Source organism: Wyeomyia smithii, chromosome 3 (assembly GCF_029784165.1).
Source record: "Wyeomyia smithii strain HCP4-BCI-WySm-NY-G18 chromosome 3, ASM2978416v1, whole genome shotgun sequence".
In the NCBI taxonomy this organism is placed as follows: domain Eukaryota; kingdom Metazoa; phylum Arthropoda; class Insecta; order Diptera; family Culicidae; genus Wyeomyia; species Wyeomyia smithii.
The window spans coordinates 119,224,117-119,245,837 of record NC_073696.1 but is presented as its reverse complement, the minus strand read 5'-3'; the positions used below and the strand labels follow the sequence as shown (position 1 = coordinate 119,245,837).

Here is a 21,721-nt window from a genome sequence, read left to right as displayed (position 1 = left end):
TGAGGCCAACAAATAATCACTTAGATAACGATTGATAGTGCACAATCTAATTGAAATATGCGATGTCCAGATTGTAAATCGATTACCGGATAAAAAACACTAGTCGAAAAACTTAAACTGTTAGTTTTACTAATAGAAATTCGTTAAAAATTGCGCGACGCAGAGCGAGAGCTGTTTCGATGCAACTTAACGAAATATTAAGATTTGTTGTTGAAACGTATAAACGGCATTTGAAAACCTAACCTTCACTGAATAGATCTAGTGGGTGAAGCATATAGGTTGCCACGTGATGCTTGCGAGATACAAAAAAACAAACACACAAAAATACTTCTAAAAGTTGCTGTCATGTTCTGAAGCCATGTAACAGCAACTTTTGCTCGATCGTTCGCCTTATATTTGTTTTTGAGATGAGGTTATTTACTGCGTTGTAACTCTTTGGTGCTTGGACTAGAAGTCGTCCAAAAAGTGTGGGTCTCTAAACGATATGATAAATTGCCTTGAATTTCATTATCACGCTAAGGTACTGATGAATTGAAGAAGCAAAATTAAAAACTGGTAATGACGATTGCATTGGCATGATAAGGGAAGCGATATTTAAAACTGAGCCATGAACTTGCAATGCAGCATTTACCATGTTGTTATAAAATTCCATGCATAAGTTCATACACATTGCGGTTTCATTCTTGAAACTTGTGTTGAAACAACGAAAATGTTGCAATTGGCTCCACCTCCTGCGCTTTTTTGTCATTGTATATGAAACTGAGATGTAACTGCAACTTAATTTCGAATTTGTTGCTGTGATGCACAAAGTTCATTAACGAAACAAATTTTGCTGCTTGGGGAGCATCTTCCTGCAAAAGATTAGTTCTCTATGACTTCATTAACCCCCCGTACGATAATTGGACAAACCTGACGATAATATAGCAGATACCATTCAGATGCAACTTCGTAAAAGAAAGTTTTTCTCTAAAATATTGCTATTGAGCTCTAGACCCAAACTTCACCCTAAATTTGGTTTCTGGACCACTGAGCATTTATTTTTGAATGCTTAACGATCTTTGTCGTTCGGCCACATAATTTTGGTTAGTTCAACTAAACACGGTTCATATAATTCTGGAGATGAAAACACATTCGTGAAGAGTTCCCCTTCAGTCGAAGTTGAATAGACGGATTTCGTGCCAACTCGCCCCGATGTTGGCAGCACGCTCTCGGAATTCGAATCAACTTTGCGATTGTATAGGTCTTAATAAACTAAAATCGTTAAAAATCTGTCCAAGTGGTATGTGGAAAGAAGCAAAATCCTCAGTTTCGGAACATATCTCCGAAAAAACGGGTTTCCGGGAAAAAGAAAACTATTTCGAGACATCGCTGGTACTGATTTCAAGGTAGATGAGTTACTGAATCTATTAGTACTAAAACTATTGAAATCGAATGAAAATTGTCAAAGTTCCAAGAGTTTTAATTTGTGGGTACTCGGGTGTTTTTTATCGAGCACTTAACGGTTGGTCTTTCAAGAAAAAAACCAAAGGAAAACCTGAGTACTAACACTGATTTTTTTCGAACCAAATTTATATTTTTTGACGTAGAGCTACGTTTTTCTTTAGCCTACAACATAGGGATTTAAATAGGAAAACTATTAACGGAAAGAGGACGAAAAATGTCCATTTTTAAATGCTTATTAATCGGTTGGTTTTCATCCGATTTTCTGGATTTTTGCAGCAATTGATTGGAAAATTAAACACGCATCCACCCGAATGTAGAAAAGTGTTGATTGATTATGCGAACTTTTGTACTATTGAAAATTGTCAAGCCTTGTTGAAACGTAAATTACGTCCTCTGATTGGTCGCTTACTGCCTTTCCCTAGAAAGGTCGACAGAGTAGTATAACTAGTTAGCCGCATCGTAGCGAATTGCGGAAGTAGCAGCAGCGGGTTGCGCCAGTAAACAAATCACATAACGTATCTAAGCAGCAGCGAGGTAGCACCAAACGTCTCGATATGCCAGTCAAGGGCTTCGGCCTTCTTCCCGCAATAAAGTTTGGCTTTATCTTAGCAACAACCCATTCTGTGCTGAATCCAAGAAAACACAATCTGTCGCGGCCGTCTCATTTACTGAATGCGAAAACAGCTTTTACAGATTTTGAACAGCAAAATGCCTTTCTCAAGGCAAATAAACAAGTAATTGAAGGTTAATAATTTTTTTGAAATAGCACAAGCATTCTGTGCAATCAAATTCTGTCGCGATTAAAAAAATTACTTTATTTATTTACCTAATCCCTCCCCCCCTCCACTGTAGGGGCAGCACAAATGCTGCGATCAGCATAACCAACTTTAAACAACAAACCGCCCTGTTCTGTTAGAACGCCTTAACAAAGGTGATCAATTCGACTTTACAGGAATAAATTGAAGTCGATTGAACCAATTAACATGAACAGAATTTCGTAGTTTCCCAGCTGCTCAGTTGCGACATGATGCAACACGCAACAGCGAGCAAACGAAATCGCTTGATGTTACAAACCGCAACACGATACAGGTTACAATCGTTGCGTGTGTGAGAGCACCATCGGTGTTTATCCGCTGTAAACAAAACTCAAATGCGAATTGTGGAATAATTCGTCTTAAGAACATTAGAGAATGGTAAAGTAACCTTCGACTGTAAAAGTGTGTTTCTGGTAAAATCAGCTACATTCATTAGTCGAAAGGTAAGCTGGCTGGACCGTCCACAACGTTGCAGCAGTAGTAGCAGATATCAGCACTGCCTTTGAATTAAACAAATCATTTGCCCTGTGGTTGGTCACCATGTCTAAAGAACAGCGCGGTTCTTCTCAGCGTGTGTCACCAGACTACCATTATCCCCCCACTGTTGGGGCAGAATGCCATCAGCGAATCCATTTTTGAACAGCAAAATGCCTTTTCCAGGGCAAATAAACAAGTAATTGAAAGTTAATGATTTTTTTCAACGCAAGCAAGCATTCTGTGCTGGATCCTAGCAATTTAAATCTGTAGCGGCCGTCTAATTTAATGAACGTGAAACAGCATTTACAGCTCGTGTTTTCAGTGTCATTATTATGTTGAGGCAGTACAAAGCAAGCATTAGTGGACTTTATGACTTATTAATGAAACACTTACAACAATGCATTTGTTAATAGTGTGCGTAGTTCTACATCAGCTATGTGGTCGTGTCTTGGGTACAACCTCCTACTTTTTTTATAATGACTCTTTATGATTCTACGTAAAGCTTCACAACAAGTTCGATTGAACTGGACATGGGTAAGTAATTTCATTTTTTATTGCAACACATGCCATTCACTCCACCGCTTTCAAACGTGAATGAAAATGTACAGCACCTACACGAGAGTCAGGTCCATCTATTCATCAGGTATACACTACCCATCATAAGTTTGGAATCGCTTCACTGAGTATTGAAAAGTATTGAAACACCCAGTTTGGAAATTGCAACACCCCGAAAAGTTTAGCATCACTTAAAATGGGCAGATTAATGTAACCATATCTTTCGATTCTGGAAACCTGGTTAGTTGTGGTCTTCAGCAGAGTTGCTCAGGAGGTCAAGGTCTTGTAATTGGCAGGCAGTATAGTGTGGAATTCAGCCGCAACGCGGCGCTAGTGTGCATGTAGTTTCGAGTGTTTTGAACGTTATTTAGCTCAATAATCTCGCCATTTAGAGAGTTGAGATTTTCAGCGAAGTTACTCAGGAGGTCAAGGGCTTGTAATTGGCGGACAGTATAGCGCGGAATTCAACCGCAACGCAGCGCTAGTGTGCATTTACTTTTAAGCGTTTCGAATCCAGTTTATCTCAAAAATCCCATCATTTAGAGAGTTGCGATTTTCAGCAAAGTGACTCAAAAGATCAGGTGTTTCTGGTTGGCTAACAGTTTAGTTCGTAATTTTTCTTCAATGTGCTGCTAGTGTGCATAAAGTTTTTAGTGTTTTCAACTTACTCTATTTTAAACTCTGTTCAGATAGCTGCAATATCCAGTAACACAGTAACACTTTTTTTTACACGGGTAGAAATAAAATCTCGAAAACGGGCAAAATGACTCATGATTTCATGATTTGGATGTATTTTCATGGTATGAAAATACACCATGAGTAAAGACTCATGGAATCATGAGCCAATTGTTCGTAACGCAATTTGGATTGAAACCATGATTTATTTATTTGGATTGAAACCATGATTTATGGGTCATGAAATTTGACTCATTTGACTCATGAAATCGGGCGTTCAATTTATGAAATCTCCCTTTGACTCATGGAACCATGATTGTGATTTATGAAATCATGAAATGCGAGTCATAAAATATAGCATTTGGCTCCGGGAATCGAGTGTTTGATTTATGAATTTTTGCTTTGGCTTATTCTAACCCATGAAATTATGAGCTGAACTCGTGAAATCATGAGCCACGAGTCATGCAATTTAGCATTTGACTCCAGGAATCGGGTGTTCGATTTATGAATTCTTGCTTTGGCTACTGGAACCATGATTTTCATTTATGAAATCATGAGTTGCGAGTCAGGACATATAGCATTTGACTCCGGGAATCGGGCGTTCGATTTATGAATTCTTGCTTTGGCTACTGGAACCATGATTTTGATTTATGAAATCATGAGTTGCGAGTCGGGACATATAGCATTTGACTCATGAAATCGGGTGTTCGATTTATAAAACCTTGCTTTGATTTAGGAAACCATGAATTGAACTCATGATTGATTGGGCTAGTTTCATGAAATTATGATTTGTGCGATCCGATTCACGAAATTGCCCAATCCGCACGAGAGTGACAAATAAAATAAGACTTTTTTCTTACAATTGTCCCCCGAATGTTTTAAAAATAATATGGAAATAGGTTTTGTACGCGAGTAACCATTACTTTTTATAGAAAAACTTGTGTTAGTTTTCTTACAAAAGACACTAGCGCTATGATTATAAAACAAATTTCTCTTTTATTTTGTCTCTGTGATAATTGAACTAAAATTTATTTATTCTTCTCTGAAGGGTCACAGGCGAAATTATTCCACTTGTGAAACGAAATTATTTTTTCCATTAAGTAGTCACGGTGATAATTTGAAGTACAAATGGTATGTTGTCTTAGAATAGTCACTAAGTCATTAAAAGGTACATTTAAATTTTTCTGATAACTTCATGGTGACCTTCATAGGAATAGTTTCCCCTGTTAGTCACTGTGACTTCTGTGAGAGAATATTTGTCAAAAGTTTTGTTCAATAGAATTTGTGACCTTTTGAAAAAAACTTATATGTTATTAACATTGTCGCAGTGATTTTGGTAATCATATCTTCTAGTTTGAACAAATATAAGAAAAAGTGAACATCGGGCTTCAATCAACAAATGTTATTTTTTAGTCACCGACTTTTGTAAAGAATATGTCAAATGTTGTTATGAATATGTGATCTTTTCAAAAATTCTGCGGAATTTTAGTAACTATCCTTTTTAATCAAGTAGCTTCGAAAAGATTAGTTGAAATTAATAAGGTCACATATTTCTTGAAACTAACGTTCGATTAGTCTCAAAAGAGTCCCCGTATTGATTGATGTTTATTCAAGAATAAAGAAATGATCCATAACCGTTATTAAGAGGAATGCATCTTTTTTACGAAAGTCACCAAGAATTGGTGACGAGCACCTAAAGTTTGTTGGATCACTAAATTGGAGGCAATGCTTGACGAAAGTAGTACATATATTATAAAACTAAACCATAATATGATTTAGAAGTTTTCCTTGATAATTTTCATATATTTTGTAACAAAATTACAACAAGAGTTATCCATTAACAGACAGACGCTTAAAAAAACAATAAATTTTATTTTTAGTGTTTCTAAAATATTTTTAATTTTACGAATACTATCTAAAACCTAATTTTTGGGAAGGCGCGCGAAAATTTTAAGGGTAGACGACATACTTTCTCCATGAAAATGGGATTGCATTTGAAAATAGCTTTCGGCATTCATCGCAAATTCAATTTGTTCTATGTTATTGCTAATATTTACACGTTCAACCATTTTTAAATTTTATCGGCGAAATAAAAAAAAATAGCAATGTTCGGGAGTTGGTCACGAACAGTATATTTTATTTTAGAACTTTGTCGCGAAAAATATTCATGAATGTGTTGATAAAAATACGACTCGCGATGACAACTTAAAACAAAATTAGAAACGTTTCTGGTTTCTCCTATAAATATCACACAGTTGAAAACATGTAAATGCAGAAAATTGTATAAGGCTCTAAGCCCCGCCATTTCGACGCTTTTTCAGCATTCCTGACCATTTACAGAACATATTCCTAATACGAATATTAATCCTCTTTTAAAGATCACCAACATGTCATTTGTGCAGACTGGGTGTACATTTAATTTATGAAACTTCACTTTGGTTCATTAAATCTTAATGTCATGATTTATCGTTCCACGAATAAATACTCCAAGTAGTGTTCTCACCGCTACCGAAATCACACACACAATGGAGTACGCTTGCGAGTTTTCTTCGCTCCCGAAACCATGGACACACACTCCTATTTACGGTCTTATTCGCGTGCACCCCCTACTCGCGAGTACGATCAGCCAAAAATAATTGTTTCAAGACGCATCGTAATGGCGTGGCGTGATGCAGCGGATCGCTTATAGTTAGGTAAACTGTGTAAATGTAGTAAAAGCTGTTCCTATCAGATGCTTAAATATTTATGAGTTGTCGTCAAAATGTCGCCTCAAATTCTCTCAGAAAGCAATATGTTGAACATCATGGACATTCTGAATAGTAGAACTAATGTTTGACGTTGATGGTTGCTCTAAACTGGGCTCCTTCGCATTATTGTGGAAAACATCAACAGGGTCTACTTATAAAAAAGTTGGTCACTCAGTTATTTGTTCCTTGGTGCACATTTAAATTTCGAACACGTACTGAGACATGAAGATCATATCGAATTTATAATCGTCTATATCAAGGCACACCAACATTTTGATTAAGGTGTAATGTATGAACGACAAAATTTTAACTCTTCAATTGATTATTTAGTTCACCCTTAAAAGGACAATTAGTTTTTCAATTCAATTTAGGATATGATGCTGATCCCATCTTGTGCTATTCCTGACATTAAAAGCTGTTTTCGGACTAAAAATTTGACGACAGACAGATTTTGATTGCCAACACCCTCGTTTGTGTGTTGCCAAAATACGGCAGTTTTTCACTGGAGGAATTGTCGCTATCGCACATAAGCAGCTTTTTACTAGAAAAGGTAATACCGTTACACTTACCGCTGACGCTGCTACTAGTACCGCTACAGGTACTCGCTATCGCTGCTGCCCGCTGCTACATAGTTAGCACCCACCCTTCACTAGTAAACTGATTGCTTTTTCAAGACTTTTTAATAATTTTTGTTAAATTTCTTGTTATTTTAACACTTTTCAATAACAATTTTCAATGGTAGGGTAGCGAAAGGCTTCGGCAGGTTTTCTGCAGCAATCTTAACCACTGCTGAAGCCGTTCGCTACCTACAATAGTTCAAATAATCAAATTACAATTGTCTGTATTTGGGGGCTCATGCGTGGATAATTTTCAATTGATTGGAAACTAAGCGGCTTATAATCATTAAAAAACACAAATTTTGTCCCCTTTTCCGTTTTTATATTTTCATTTTCACCCCAATGTAGCCGATCTTCCTGAGAAATGTAGTTCTACGTAAAAAAAACAAGTCTTTATTATGCTCAACTTCAGTGATGTGTCAAGATAGTTTACAGTTCCAAATCTCCGTTAGCGAAATTTGTCAGAAAACCTGGTTGGAGAACACACAGGTATTTCACCAATCTGCAGTTTACAGTTCATGCGAAGCGAACACAACCACCACCTAACTGGTTGGGGAGCGGGGGTGATAGATGCAACCGAAAGATCATTCAAATCGATCGAGTTACTGTCGCGGCTTGCAGATTTACGTAGGTACACACAAAGCAAAGCAAAGCCATGGTGCTACATCCCAATTCGGAACTTGACCTTCTGTTTGTTATACACAGACTTCGCAGCCAACTGTTTGGTATACAGGACAATTGCGGGGCTAGCGCTACGATCCTACTGACACTAACAGTCTCTCCCGAGCCGAGACTCGAACCTACGACGACTGGCTTGTTAGGCCAGTATCGTACCGCAAGACCATCTGAGAGAGGCAATTACGTACACACACAGCTGTTTAAATTGAACAGCATTTGTTGGCCCAGCCGGCACATTATTTAGTTTTTCGGCAAAATAGACACGAATTCTTCTACCGCCTAATTTATATTTACAGGCGGGACAAATAAGCATTGCCTTCCCTTGTGCGAACAAATCCTTGTGGGTACGACCTTTAATTTCACAACATTGCTAGCCGATGTGACAAAAGGCATCGCAGAAACCGCGGGGCACTGGTTTCAAATCATTAATAGGCAGATGACACTCGCCACACAGCTTCTTATCCATCAATTCTAGCAGCAATCGTATGTTCTCTGCCACAGTTGTTTCAGTTTCAACCGCACTTGATAATACTGTGTTGAGTAAACTTATGCAACCGGACACTCGTCTAATGTTTTATCAACACGTTCACTCGCGAAAACCTTGTTTTGCACATGAAATACGCTAGTCCACCTACGGTATTAATCACGGTTTCTAAACTTGCAATCACTGAATATACCGGCGCACAGTTTGACATATATGTGTTACGTTTTTAGCAGTCATGAGTCGTTTTTTAAAAAACGCTCTGAGTAGCTCATGATATTCAGAGTCCAACCCATGGTATCATGAGTCATAACTCATGATTCTATGAGTCCACGCGACAGCGATGTGTTACGCTCATAATAGCCATGAGTCACATTCTTGAAAACGCTTTTCATAGCTCATGATATTCGGGGTTGACATCATGATATCATGAGTCATAGGTCATGATTCTGTCGGAAAACAACATTCATGATTTCATGACCTGAAAGGTCATGAAAACGGGAAAATATTTTTACCCGTGTACGCGATTCTATAAGTACTGATTGTTTACACATGACGAAGTTTAACCAATTTGAGTGTTGACAGTTTGATCACTTCACATAATACTTAAGCTTCTGTGTGTTTATTATAAAGAAACGCTTTCATTTGAGGAGGTTACAACATATAGCATGCGACTGTGTTGGTATGTTGACAGTTTGATCACCAACATTCACAACCCGTTTTACAATGAAGAAAATTGACGATATCGCGACTAGATTGATTACCACTGCTGCAAACAGTTGCAGTAGACAGGCAGCACAGCGAGCATTTCGAATTACACTGAATTGTAATGAAAATAGAATCGATGGAATAGTTTGGAACACACATGCGGCGTTATACTGTATTTAGACATGCTTGACCAGAACTGATGGCACAAGCCGAACACCACAACTTTGTGGGTAGTAATAATCACGCGATAAGTTGAAGTCTAAATACGAAAAACTGCATGCATCCTAGCGCCGCATAGCGGGGTAATTCAGTATTTAGTTATCTACCATGTAGAAGCCTTTAGCCTCCTGAACAAGTTGGCTGAATACCGCAATTTCGTGAAGAATCGTGAGATTATTTAAATTCAAAATACGACACATTGTGTGTCCACTAGCGCCACACAGCGTTAAAATTTCACACTGAATTGGCTACCATACAGTAGCCTTTGACCTTCTGAACAAGTTTGCTGAAAACCGCAACTTTCTAGGTTGTCAAAAACACGAGATATCCGCCTATTCCAGGTGATGCAATATTCAAATTGGGTGTTGCAATACTCAGTAAAGCGATTCCAAACTTATGACGGGTAGTGTAAATATAAATATTTTGAATAAAATGCGTTGGCATTAGCTGTCATTCTGTTAACAGAGCAAATTTTTACTGTGACGGGTAGCTACATTTTAATTAAAGCTGATAAGGTTGGTGAGCCAGTTATGACAAGTGCGCCAGTTTGCTATATTGCAGTTATGCAAATTCTCCATTTAAACGCAATAGTTCATAACTGGTTCATGCCATAACTGGTACATTTTTTCAGGTATTGTCGAAATTGGTACAGTACCTCTAAGTATATACTTCTTAAATAAAGACATGAAAAAGTTTGAATAATGTCCTTCCGCGAATCTACTTTAATACTTCTGTAGCTTATGAACTAGTGTCGGGCCATTCAAATCGATGATACGTTCAGTATTTTATATTTCATGGGACGAAACCGGGCGATTACAACCAGGTATCGATTTGCCCTACAGATAATGAAAGTAAAAGAACGGTAAACATCTTCACTTAGTTCAAGTGAAGTGTCAGCCTTCACAAGAATTAACGTAAGGCTGCGTTTGTTGTTTCATCTCGGCTACCAAGCTCAAGATAGATTCACGTGATACAAAACTGTCAGGTGATATGGATAACTGTTTTTCGGTTTGATTGCTTTAGTGAATCGATATAACAACAGGTTGATTAATAACGACAATTATTGTATCAAATTTCAAACGATATGATGTACTCAGAACAGTGCGTGCTTTACTTTTTACAGTATTTTCCAAATTGCTCAGCCCATGTTGTTTTTTTTTCGAAACAACATTTTATCACCTGCAGTTTCGTTTAATGTTTAATCTTGTTGGACCAGATAGCTGGTACGGATTGTTTTTTAATCCGAAAATCAAGTTGAGCAGGGGAGGGTTTTCCTTCCGAGGAAAGCTCTCGTTGGCGTGGATTACAACACAAATGAAGTCTGTGGATTAGGTAGAAAGGCTAGAGATAATCCACAACTTGAAAATAGCAAAACAGTGGTTTACTGATAAAGACGCCGAAGTTCTTGAGTGACCAGCCTGTTCTCCGGATCTGAATCCGATTGAGAACATCCGGCACGTGTCCACAAAAACGAGTGTCACCACCACTTTGACACGACCATCACGGATTTGGCTCAATGCTGGGGGAATCTAGGTTCACTTTGAAAAAAAAAAAAAATGCCAATTTTGGGGTCAATCGGATTTATCCTCCGCTCTGTGGGACCCTTCTCTGCAACAAAGTTACGCGTTTTTGTTCAAAATCTCTTTTCTCTTTTTTACGATGTCCGTAAGATGACCAGGGAATCCAGAAACAATATAAGTTTTGATCGGAAGTGTTGTTTAGTTTTCAAATTCAAAAATAGTCTATCTTTTTGTATTTGAAAACTAAATTTACATTTTTTCGTCAAATGTAGCCACTTTTATTCTACATTCGATAATTTCATTGGTATTTTTGGAACTTCTTGCGTCTATAAATTGTAAGAAATACTAACAAAGAAATTTTAAACTACACGAAAAAGTTCAAGCTTTAATCATCCTATGTGTTCTTCAATTCGCACAGAATTTGCTCTGACTTCGCACAACGAATGCGTGAAACGCATAACGCCAAAGTTGTACAAGGAATACATTGTCAGAGATCAAAATCAGAGTATGTATCATACACACAAAAATCGTATTGTTTCGGTAAACTTCGGTTTCGGGCAAACGATCAGTTTATTAGTAAATTTAATAAATCTAAGGTTTTTGTTTATTGTCAATGATTGAATGATGTTTAAAAATGGCCTGATTGATGAATGTGAATCAGTCAGACTTTTTTTTTGTCAGTACCCAACTTATCAGTATTAGTTGCTGGTTGCACTGTTTTAACGATGCCAGCCTGCTGAACATCGGTTGATGCTTTATTAGTGTAGTGGTTTGGAGCTGCGTGATACATCAAATGCGTTATGCCCAACGCACATGCGTCGTACTGGTTCCAAATTTAGTCAGTAAATGCGCTAATTTCGCTCATAAATGATCCGGTTACGCACACTCCAACTTCTGCGTGTATTTTCGTAAAAATGTTAAAACTCGAGATTGGCTTATATTACCTAAAGGTGATAAGTGTTTCTTACATAAAATTTCCAGAGAACATGATGAAACTATCAAATTTTTAATAAAATCAGCTGCATTTTCCAAAAAATGCAAGCTTAGTTTTTGAATAAAAAATAACCTATCCGACAACATTTGTCAGATCAAAAATATTTTTTTTTTCTGGATTGCTTTTTTTCTGGATTGTTTTTCTTCAAAATTTAACTACCAGTGTTTACCATCTTACGTCTAGAAATTGTAAGCAGAAATAATCAAGAAATTTTAAACTATTTTCGTAAAATTGTTATAACTTGAGATTGACTTATATTATTTTTCGGTTTACGGTTTTACGTCTATAATATGTAAACAGGAGAACAAAGAGGTTTAAGCAATAAATGCGTTATTTTGCAATGGAGAGGGGATTCTCACAGAGCGGGGGGTAATTTAATCGACACCGAAATTGGGATTTTTTTTAAAGTGAACCTAGATAAATAATTCCCCCAGCTTTGAGGCAAATCCGCAATGGCCAATGCCAAGTTTGTGCTTTTTCGTGGTCATTACGTATGGAATGATCCATATCCATGATCCATTCGAGATTGCGCGCCTTGAAACACTGGTTTTGTCCATGAAATCACGTCTGGTTGAAGACATCCGTACCTTTTCAAATTTAAGAAATATAGTTTGGTGGTAATATTTTCATTTCGCACCCATTTTTTAGTTTTTGGCGGTCCAAAAAAAAAAAACGGAAGCTAATTCAAATAAATAAATCGACGGTCAAAAACCACTTACGACGTTCAATACCCTATCTGTTTCTGAGAAAAAAGTTGAGTGATGCTATTCTTTTCCGGTCAGTGTATATCGAAATCATTTATTATTAGGCCTTGTTCCGTTAAATCTTTTATATACCTTATTTTTGGATCCATTATTCTTATCACAGGTATTTCAAAATTTATTTTTGCTTGTTCTGTATTTTTTATCAAGAGTTCGTTTATATTTCTTAGCATCACTACTATCCGCTGTAGCTGGAGAGGATAGGATTTAGAGGATTAGAGTACCAGGATTTGAGGTACCAGAAGTCAAACTCTGTTAATTGTAATAAACCAAAGACTCCAATATTTTTCTGGCTTTATTTGAATTTACGTTAAAATCCGTTTGATCGTTTGATTGCACGATGTCATATTTTTCAAGTGTTTCCATTTTTGGTGTTAATACATTTAAGAGTAGCGGTTTTCTTGAAACACTCAAAACTTTCACAGGTATTCTCCCATTTGCAGGATAAAGAAATTAGAATTAGCAGTAAGCACATGAGATTTTGTTTGTTTACTAAAATAACTTGATGCTTTTCAACTTTCGCGTTTATATACATTGTCATTTCTGTTCTTGCTGGTATGCACAATTGGGACATTTCTGGAGAATTTAAGGTTATTTCTGTTTATTTTTTTTGGAACTTTGTACCTAAAACTTGCATTTGAAAAGTCCATACCAACACATATAATTCCATTTTAAAATTCCCCCATGGAAAGACTACAGGTGAACATAGATACTACCTACCGCATGAGTAGCTCCATTATTTCCCCTGATTCTAATTGTGTCATTTTTATCAATTTCGGTTTCCTTTGGAACAAATTCTACATTTACGATGGAACAGTTCGCACCACTGTCCAAAATAAATTAGCTCATTTTTTTTTTAAACTCTAATATTTATTTAGGCCCAACCGCAAAGCATAACGGGGCCGAATATCTTTTGGAGTAGGGAAAAGCCAGCTTGAGTAGAGCCTGTATCCCGACTGCTCCTCCTCAAACAGGCATAAAAACCCTCTCATTTTTTCTCTTTTATAAATACAATTTAAAATACATATCATTTAAACCTACGGCTAACAATAACAATAATAAATGAAGTTCTTCTCTGTATGAGTAAATATCAATTCTTAATACTATTCGTTAAGGTGTGATGGTTCCTTATATCTTTAGAAATCAAAACTTATATCTATGTTTGGTGGATCATGTCTCTCAGAAAGAAGCGATGATTCATGTGTCTCTAAAAAGATCAATAAAAGAAAAAAAAAAGGAACAGAATTAGTGTGAAACTTTTTTATGGAGGTTGTGTTGGAAAAATAAGAAGAAGAAGCAAGGAGATAATCAAATTCGATACTTGATATCTCTTAAAAAGTTATAAATAGGTATTACAAGCGCTGGGTTGCGGCTAGCAAGTGCATCCCGTACTTGCATTGTAAATGTCACTTTCTGTTTTCGGAGAGAATCAATAAGCTTGGTCCTTGCTCTGTGGTACTTAGGGCATACGAAGACTATATGTTCTATATCTTCGTACCCTCCACATTCGCACAGATTACTATCGACTAAGTTTATTCGATAAAGGTGTGCGTTTGCAACATAGTGATTGGACATTAGGCGCGAAATAACTCGAATGAAATCTCGAGTTAAATCTAACCCTTTGAACCAAGCTTTTGTAGACGCAAGATCGAGTGCATCCATCGCCCAAGATCGTCTTTATCCCATTTTTCTTGCCAGTTTGCCAGGGCCAGTTGTCGAGGCAAGTGAAAATACTCGGTATAGATGATCGGTCTATCAAATATATCTCCTTCTATGGCACCCCTTTTCGCTAATAAATCAGCTTCTTCATTGCCTGGGATTGAGCAATGAGAGGGGACCCACACAAAGCGGATAATTAAAGACCGATCAACCAGCACTTCTAATATCCGTCTAATTTCCGGAAGGAAATAGGACGGGTGCTTGACCGGTTTAATCGATCGGAGAGCTTCGATAGAACTGAGGCTGTCCGAGAAGATGAAATAATTGCCTGGTGTCTTGAGCTCGATAATTCGCAGCGAATTGTGTATGGCAGCTAATTCAGCTACATATATGGAGTAAGGCTGTGCCAGTTTGCGGGATATGTGATGATCTGTGTTAAAAACGCCATATCCGGAATGTCCATCCATCACAGATCCGTCCGTGAAAAAGGAGTTCTGTTCTGGGAGGTGGCCGAATTTTGCCGAAAATATTAATGGCACAACTGTTGGTCTGAGGTGTTCGGGAATTCCATGGATTTCTAGTTTCATCGTCAAATCAAATACCACAGAAGAATTGTTGAGCGATGTTGAAATCTCACGGGATGGAGCAACAACCGAAGGGTTTATCTCCATGGTCATGAACCGCTGGTATACTGACATACAGGGTTTCTGAACAACTTCCAAACACCTCTCATAGTTCTCGATTATCATTGGGTTTGCTATCTCCGATCTGATGAGGAAACGAAGAGCCAACTCGAATAGCCTCTCTTTGAGTGGTAGTACTCCCGCAATGACCTATAGAGACATGGTATGTGTCGATTGCATGCAGCCTAGAGCGATACGCAAACAACGGTATTGTATCCTCTCTAGCTTCAGCATGTGTGAGGCTGCGACTCCTCTGAAGCATATGCTGCCGTATTCTATTACGGGCAGAATAGTGGTTTGGTAGAGTCGTATTAAATCCTCTGGATGCGCTCCCCATGATGTTCCTGTTACTATCCGAAGAAAATTAATTCTCGGTTGGCATCTTTGCTTCAGGTAATTGATATGTTTTTCCCATGTGCACTTAGAGTCATACTATACTCCTAGATACTTGAAGCTAGGTGACTGAGTGATGGGTATTCCGGACAGAAGTAGCTCGAAACGAGGTGGTGGTCGCTTCTTTGAAAAGGCTACCATCTCCGTTTTTTCAAGCGAGAATTCGATTCCAAGACAACTGGCCCAACCGGTCAGATTATCTAGCGTATTTTGCAGGCTGTTTTTCATGTCTACAGCTAGAGTCGCCGTGACTGATACAACGCAGTCGTCAGCTAACTGGCGCATTGTACAGCCGTCCGTCAAGCATGTGTCGATGTCACTGATGTAAAAGTTGTACAACAGCGGACTCAGACAAGAGCCTTGGGGGAGACCCATGTAGCTTGTTCGTGTTATTATTGAAGAACCGTGGTTGAAAAGTAAATGCTTTTCAGACAGCAGGTTGATCAAAAAGTTTGTTAATATAGGGGAGAATCCTCTCTTGTGCAGTTTCTCGGAAAGAATTTCGATTGAAACTGAGTCAAATGCGCCTGTGATATCCAGGAAAACCGAGGTCATTTGTTGTTTGCTGCCAAGAGCCATTTCCGCTTCTGTGGCTAGCAATGCCAGGCAATCGTTAGGGCCCTTGCCCCTACGAAAGCCGAACTGGGTCTCTGATAGTTGGTTAGTTGTTTCTGCCCAGTTGTCAAGTCTACGCAGGATCATTTTTTCAAGCAATTTGCGTATGCATGAGAGCATCGCAATCGGCCTGTACGAGCGGTGATCTGCGGCAGGTTTGTCTGGCTTTTTGATTGCGATAATCTTAACCTGTCTCCAAGCTTCCGGAATCATATTGTTCCTGATTAGCTTATTAAACAGTTTAAGAAATCGTAGCTTGGCCGAGTCCGGCAGGTTTTTCATCAAATTAAATTTGATCCTGTCCGGTCCTGGAGCCTTATTCTTGCAAGACGCGAGGGCAATTGAAAACTCCAACATGGTAAATTCTGGTTCTTCAATAGCCGTTGTATCGCTGAATTTTTGCTGTGATGGGACAGCGTCTGGGCATACCTTTTTCGCGAAATCATAGATCCAACGTTCAGAGTATTCATTAGCCTCATTACTGTCGGACCTATTGCGCATTTTTCGAGCCGTATTCCAGAGATAGCTCATAGAAGCATCTCTGGGTAACGTGCTTATGAAATTTTGCCAGTATGATCTTTTTTTCAGTTTGTGCAGTTTAGCCTGTTCCAGTTCCAGCTCTCTAAACTGATCAAAAAGTTGAATGGAATGGTCTTTCCTGAATGCTAGGTATGCTCTTTTTAGAGTTTTTTTCATCTCGGTGCATTCTTTGTCCCACCATTGTTTGTTAGGGCGAATTTTCAACTTGTTCTCAGGGGCGGGCCTCGTCTGAGATTGCAACGCGCTATCTAAAACTAATGTCGCAAGGAAGTTGTATTCGTCTGATGGAGAAAGCTCGTCGGTTGTTTCGAGCTCCTGGGAAATCATGTTCGAGAATTTTTCCCAATCAATATTCCGGGTGAGATCATACTCTACTTCGACTGTGGTAACAGACTGGAGCCTGCTCATAATCGAAATACTTATTGGCAAATGATCACTACCATGGGGATCTTGAATAATCTCCCATTTACAATCCAAAGCTATTGAGGAGGAACACATAGATAAATCTAAAGTGCTCTCTCGTACTGGAGGCCTTGCTATTCTTGTAGCTAACCCAGGTATGTTCAATAGGGTCACATCGAACTCGTCTAGTAAGCTTTCAATAAGAATAGCCCGGTTATCATCTCCAGGTGCTCCCCACGCCATACCGTGAGAATTGAAATCTCCCAGGATAAGGCGTGGAGTCGGCAGCAGTTCCGTTATTTGTGTTAGCTGCAACCGGTTTATAATAGCTCTAGGTGGAATGTAGACTGATGCGACCGTAAGGCTCTCACCAGCAACTGTTATATGGCAAGCAACAATTTCTATGCCATCAATTGCTGGGAAAGGAATTCGGAAGAATGGGTAGCATTTTTTTTATACCAAGGAGCACTCCGCCATAAGAGTTTCCTCGGTCTAAACGGATGATATTGAAGTCTTGAACGGCTAGTGTCGTATCAGTTGATAACCATGTTTCAGATAGCGCGAAAATATCGCATTTGCTATCGTGAAGCAGGAGTTTAAATTTATCTAATTTGGGGATCAAGCTTCTACAGTTCCATTGTATGATCCTTGTTGTCGATTCGTCACTTCGGCTGTCTGATTTAGACATCGAAGGATACGACCGCGAGGAGGGGCCATTTGGTGCTTAGTTGCTTACCCAACATGCAAATTGTCGGAAGCCAAGCCGAAATCATACTTTTAAGAGCATCGGATAAACCAAAAGTGGTGAATATCCATTCAACGATCATTTTGAATGAAATACGCCCATCAGTAGACGGTATTTCAGACTCCGTTGACAGTTTAGGGGTGGTAGCAGATTGTTTCCCTGGAAGTTTAGGAAACTCCTGATCGTAGTTAACTCTGAAACCAGGAGGAGTCGCTTTAGCATTTTGCTTTGGAGCGGAACCTTGTGGAGTATCAGTTAGCGTCTTCTTCTGCTCCTTTCTGGGGAGTTTAGGAGAAGATGCACTTGGCCGTTTTCGCACAGCTCCGGTTGACGGGAGTGGTTGATAATCCTCCTCGTCATCATTCGAACCATCGTTCTCCAAACTGGAGTAACGATTTTCATCCTGCTGTAGGGCAGTCTTTAGCATCTGTGTGAAAGACTGCTTACTACGTTGTTTTGTCGATTTTTTCAGTGCGTCAAACCGTAGCTTATATTTTTCGCACGTCTCGACTTTGTGTGGGCTACCACCACATAGGGAGCATTTTGCTTCCTGTTCACTACAAGCATGGTTACTCTCCATGATTTCCCCACACTTGCAGCATTTGGTTTTATTGCTGCAGTAGGTTTTCGTGTGCCCTAGCTGCAGACAATTTGTACACGACATGACTTTTGGGATAAAAAGTCGTACCGGTAGTCTGAGCTTGTACAGCTCGAAGAAATCTGGGAGCACTTTCCCTTCGAAGGTGACTCGAAACGAATCGTTCGGAGAGTAGCTGCCCATGTTGTCCTTAGAGTACATTCTCCGGCACTCTAAGACTTTAATTTTTGGGAGGTTTGGGTTTTTGAAACGACCCGCTCCTTCCATAACTTCTTTCTCTGTGAGATCGGGTTCCGTTATGACGCCCTCGATCTCAGTTGCTCGAGCCGGAATATACACCCGGTACTCGATCGTAAAGTTTTGATCTTCAACAACTGCATTTGCATGCTGAAGATCAGAAAATGTGGCCTTCAGTTTATCGGCTTTAACTTTACAAACCTCTACCAAGCTGGTATATCTTTTTCGCAGAAGTTTACAAATCTGAACGACCTTTAGGGGTTTGTTTCTGGGCCGGAAGAAAACTACCCAACGAAGTCCAGGTTGGTCTTCCTTATATTTCTTCACCCGAACTGTTACATCATCAGTGGGTGGCACAGGCGAGACAGTTTTGCGCGCTCTTTTTCGTTTTTTTATAACGTCAAAGAAGCCATCTACATCGTTTTTCGGGATGTCAGAGAAATCCATTTCGGACTCTTCACCCCCTGAACCGGATGAGAGGTCCGGAGGGATAGACAATCCACCCGCCGCCATGGAGCGGCTGTGAACTATCTGTCGTTAAGAGTTATTAGATATATGCAGTTGAATACTTATATTCCTAAATGTAAAGAAAGCGACTATATATAAGAAAAAAAATGACTAAGCGAATCCAAAACCGAAATATGTATGTATATATATATATATAGGAAAGGAACAGAGAAAAGAATGGTTGACACTTATCTTTTATATGTAGATGTGAACCAGCACCGGTAACGCTGTCGCTCCAACAGCAAAGCAGCGAAACCGCTTGCTTTTTCCCCTGTGGGGATCCACCACCAATCGAGTTGACCTTCACTGCTGCGAGACGGAATATCCACACTCGGACCGGCACGACACGTACCAGCACACGCGCAGCACCACTACAGCACTCCTCAGCTGCTAGGGGGAAAATTAATACAAACGCTGATCGTAGCGCACTCGTTAGCACCCACAGCGTATCACCACCACAACACTGCACTGCGACGCGAACGCTAAAATAAAGCGGGAATTTAATACGGTAAACTGCAGAGCAAACAGAAATCTCGACTTATCTGTTCGGCTGCCGAATAAGCAATGAAAAAAAAAATTGGCTCATCATTCCAGTGCAAATTGATTGACGATAGTCTTTTTCCGGAATTGCTTACGAAAAAGATCAATAAGATTTGCTACATTTCCTTCAGGTTGGTCTTGTCGTTGCTGAGATGCTGGGATAGCTATGTTGCTCAGTGGTACCGTACGAGAATTACCGTAAGCCCATGGTTTGTCAGCCAGCTCATCACAAGGCCTAACTTTCTGAAATAAATTTTCTCGAATACCTAACCAAGAAAGACTAGTCTTCTGAAATGGAAAAGATGGGTGATAAGTCACGGGTTGGATGGCACAATCTCACGCTCACTGGCACAATCTCACCCCGGCTGACGGTACTCTCCGGATACTGGTTTTATTGACATACTATCTTAAGAAGAAATATATAGTATATGAAAAGCCTTAGAGAATGACAATAAGTTAAGAACTCTAGTGGTGCTGCAAAATCTAACTTTTCAGATTTGCATTCAAGAGAAATGGACCTTTAGCAAAATTGTAGCTAATGTTGTCACAAAAACCCTTACGCTTGCCGACAACATTTTTCTTTTTCTTTTTGTTTTGAAGATATAATGTTTTATATTAGACTAGTTTTTAAGAGTATTTTTTTATTATCCAAAAACTGTAGCATACAGAAGATAACAATGTTCAGCACATATTTGTATATCATCGAAACACACAACTTTGTAAAACACTGAATGCTTTTAAATGCAGAAGTTTTTTAAATATTTAAAAAAATCTAATTTTAAGGACTAGTTTGACATAAAAAGTTATATCTTCCAAACAAGAAGAGCTAGAAGAAAACTGTTTTAAGCAAAAATTTTTGTAATAACATTATTTACAACTTTACTGAAGACGCCATTTATCTGAAGTATAAGACCAAAAAGTTAGATTTTGCTGCACCACAAGCGACAGAGTTCAGACTTCGAACATATTGTCGTTCTTTAAGACATTTTATATAATAAAATTCTTCTGAAGTAGTATGTAAATAAAATCAGTTTTAAGACAGTACTGAAAAAAGTTCCCGATTTTAAGGTAATTTTAGGCAATCTATTTTTTGTGTCTTCTATAAAGTTGTGTATTTTGATAAAGTGTTGTGAACCAGTGAAAATTGTACAGTGAGAATGTAAGGCTAGTCCCAAGTACCGTCCGTCCGTCTTCATTTTGCAATTTTCTTGATTAGACCAATCACGGAGTGCAACTACGGGTAGTCTACCTAAGCTAAGCTATAAAGTTGTGTATTTTGATGAAATACGAATATATGCTAAACATTATTGCCTTTCAAATGCTGGTTTTTTAGATAATAAAAAAAAATGCAGATTTCAGGGACTAGCCTGATAGAAAACGAAAACGGTTAAAAATAAAAGTCGTTAGAAGAAAGATGTTTAAAGGAAAATATTTGTGACAAATACATTTCGCTGCGCGATTAGCGGTGAAGTTCCGAACTTAAATTTGATGTCATTCTTCGAGGCTTTTTATGTACTAAATATCTTCTGAAGATAGCATGTCAATTATATATATGGAGAGTAAATGAAAAATGTTCACGATTTTGAGCTTTCGTACCACTGGCTTGTCTTTGCCTTTCTCTATTGTTATGACCCCACTTTGTTGTTGTTGATAATGCACAGTAGTACAAAACGATAATTTTGGCGGAAATGGGGTTTTCGAATATTTGTTGTGATTTTGGAGCTATATTTTCTACGGAGAAGTTGCTTCTTATAAGTAGGTTAACGTTTGAATTGATGTGAATATGAAACTTTATAAATATTTTTTTTAAGTATTTATTGAAACTTTTTTAAAGGTTTGACTAAAGCCCGTCTAAAGGCGGCACTGGGCACTAGAGGGTTAAAACGTTGATAGCTTTTCACCCTCAAAAGATATCTTAGAAGTTAAGCCACCAAAAGTTGCGTCTTTTCAAGTGCTAAAAGTTCCTTTTCTTGTGGTATGAACAACCTTAACAAACAGTAACAATAAACCGACAATAATCCATATGGTTTAACGATAACCTAGACAGTTTTGGCTATACCCCGAATAGACTGTATGCATGTTGTTATGGTTATTGATTATGAGTGACGATTC

The 21,721-nt window shown here is 38.5% G+C and overlaps 1 protein-coding gene across 1 annotated transcript in view; it reads left to right on the top strand.

The window, feature by feature from the left end:
• Window positions 1-21,721, top strand: part of LOC129729431 (vascular endothelial growth factor receptor 1) — a 117,137-nt gene that overhangs the window by 47,859 nt on the left and 47,557 nt on the right. The gene's annotated exons all lie outside the window — the stretch shown is intronic.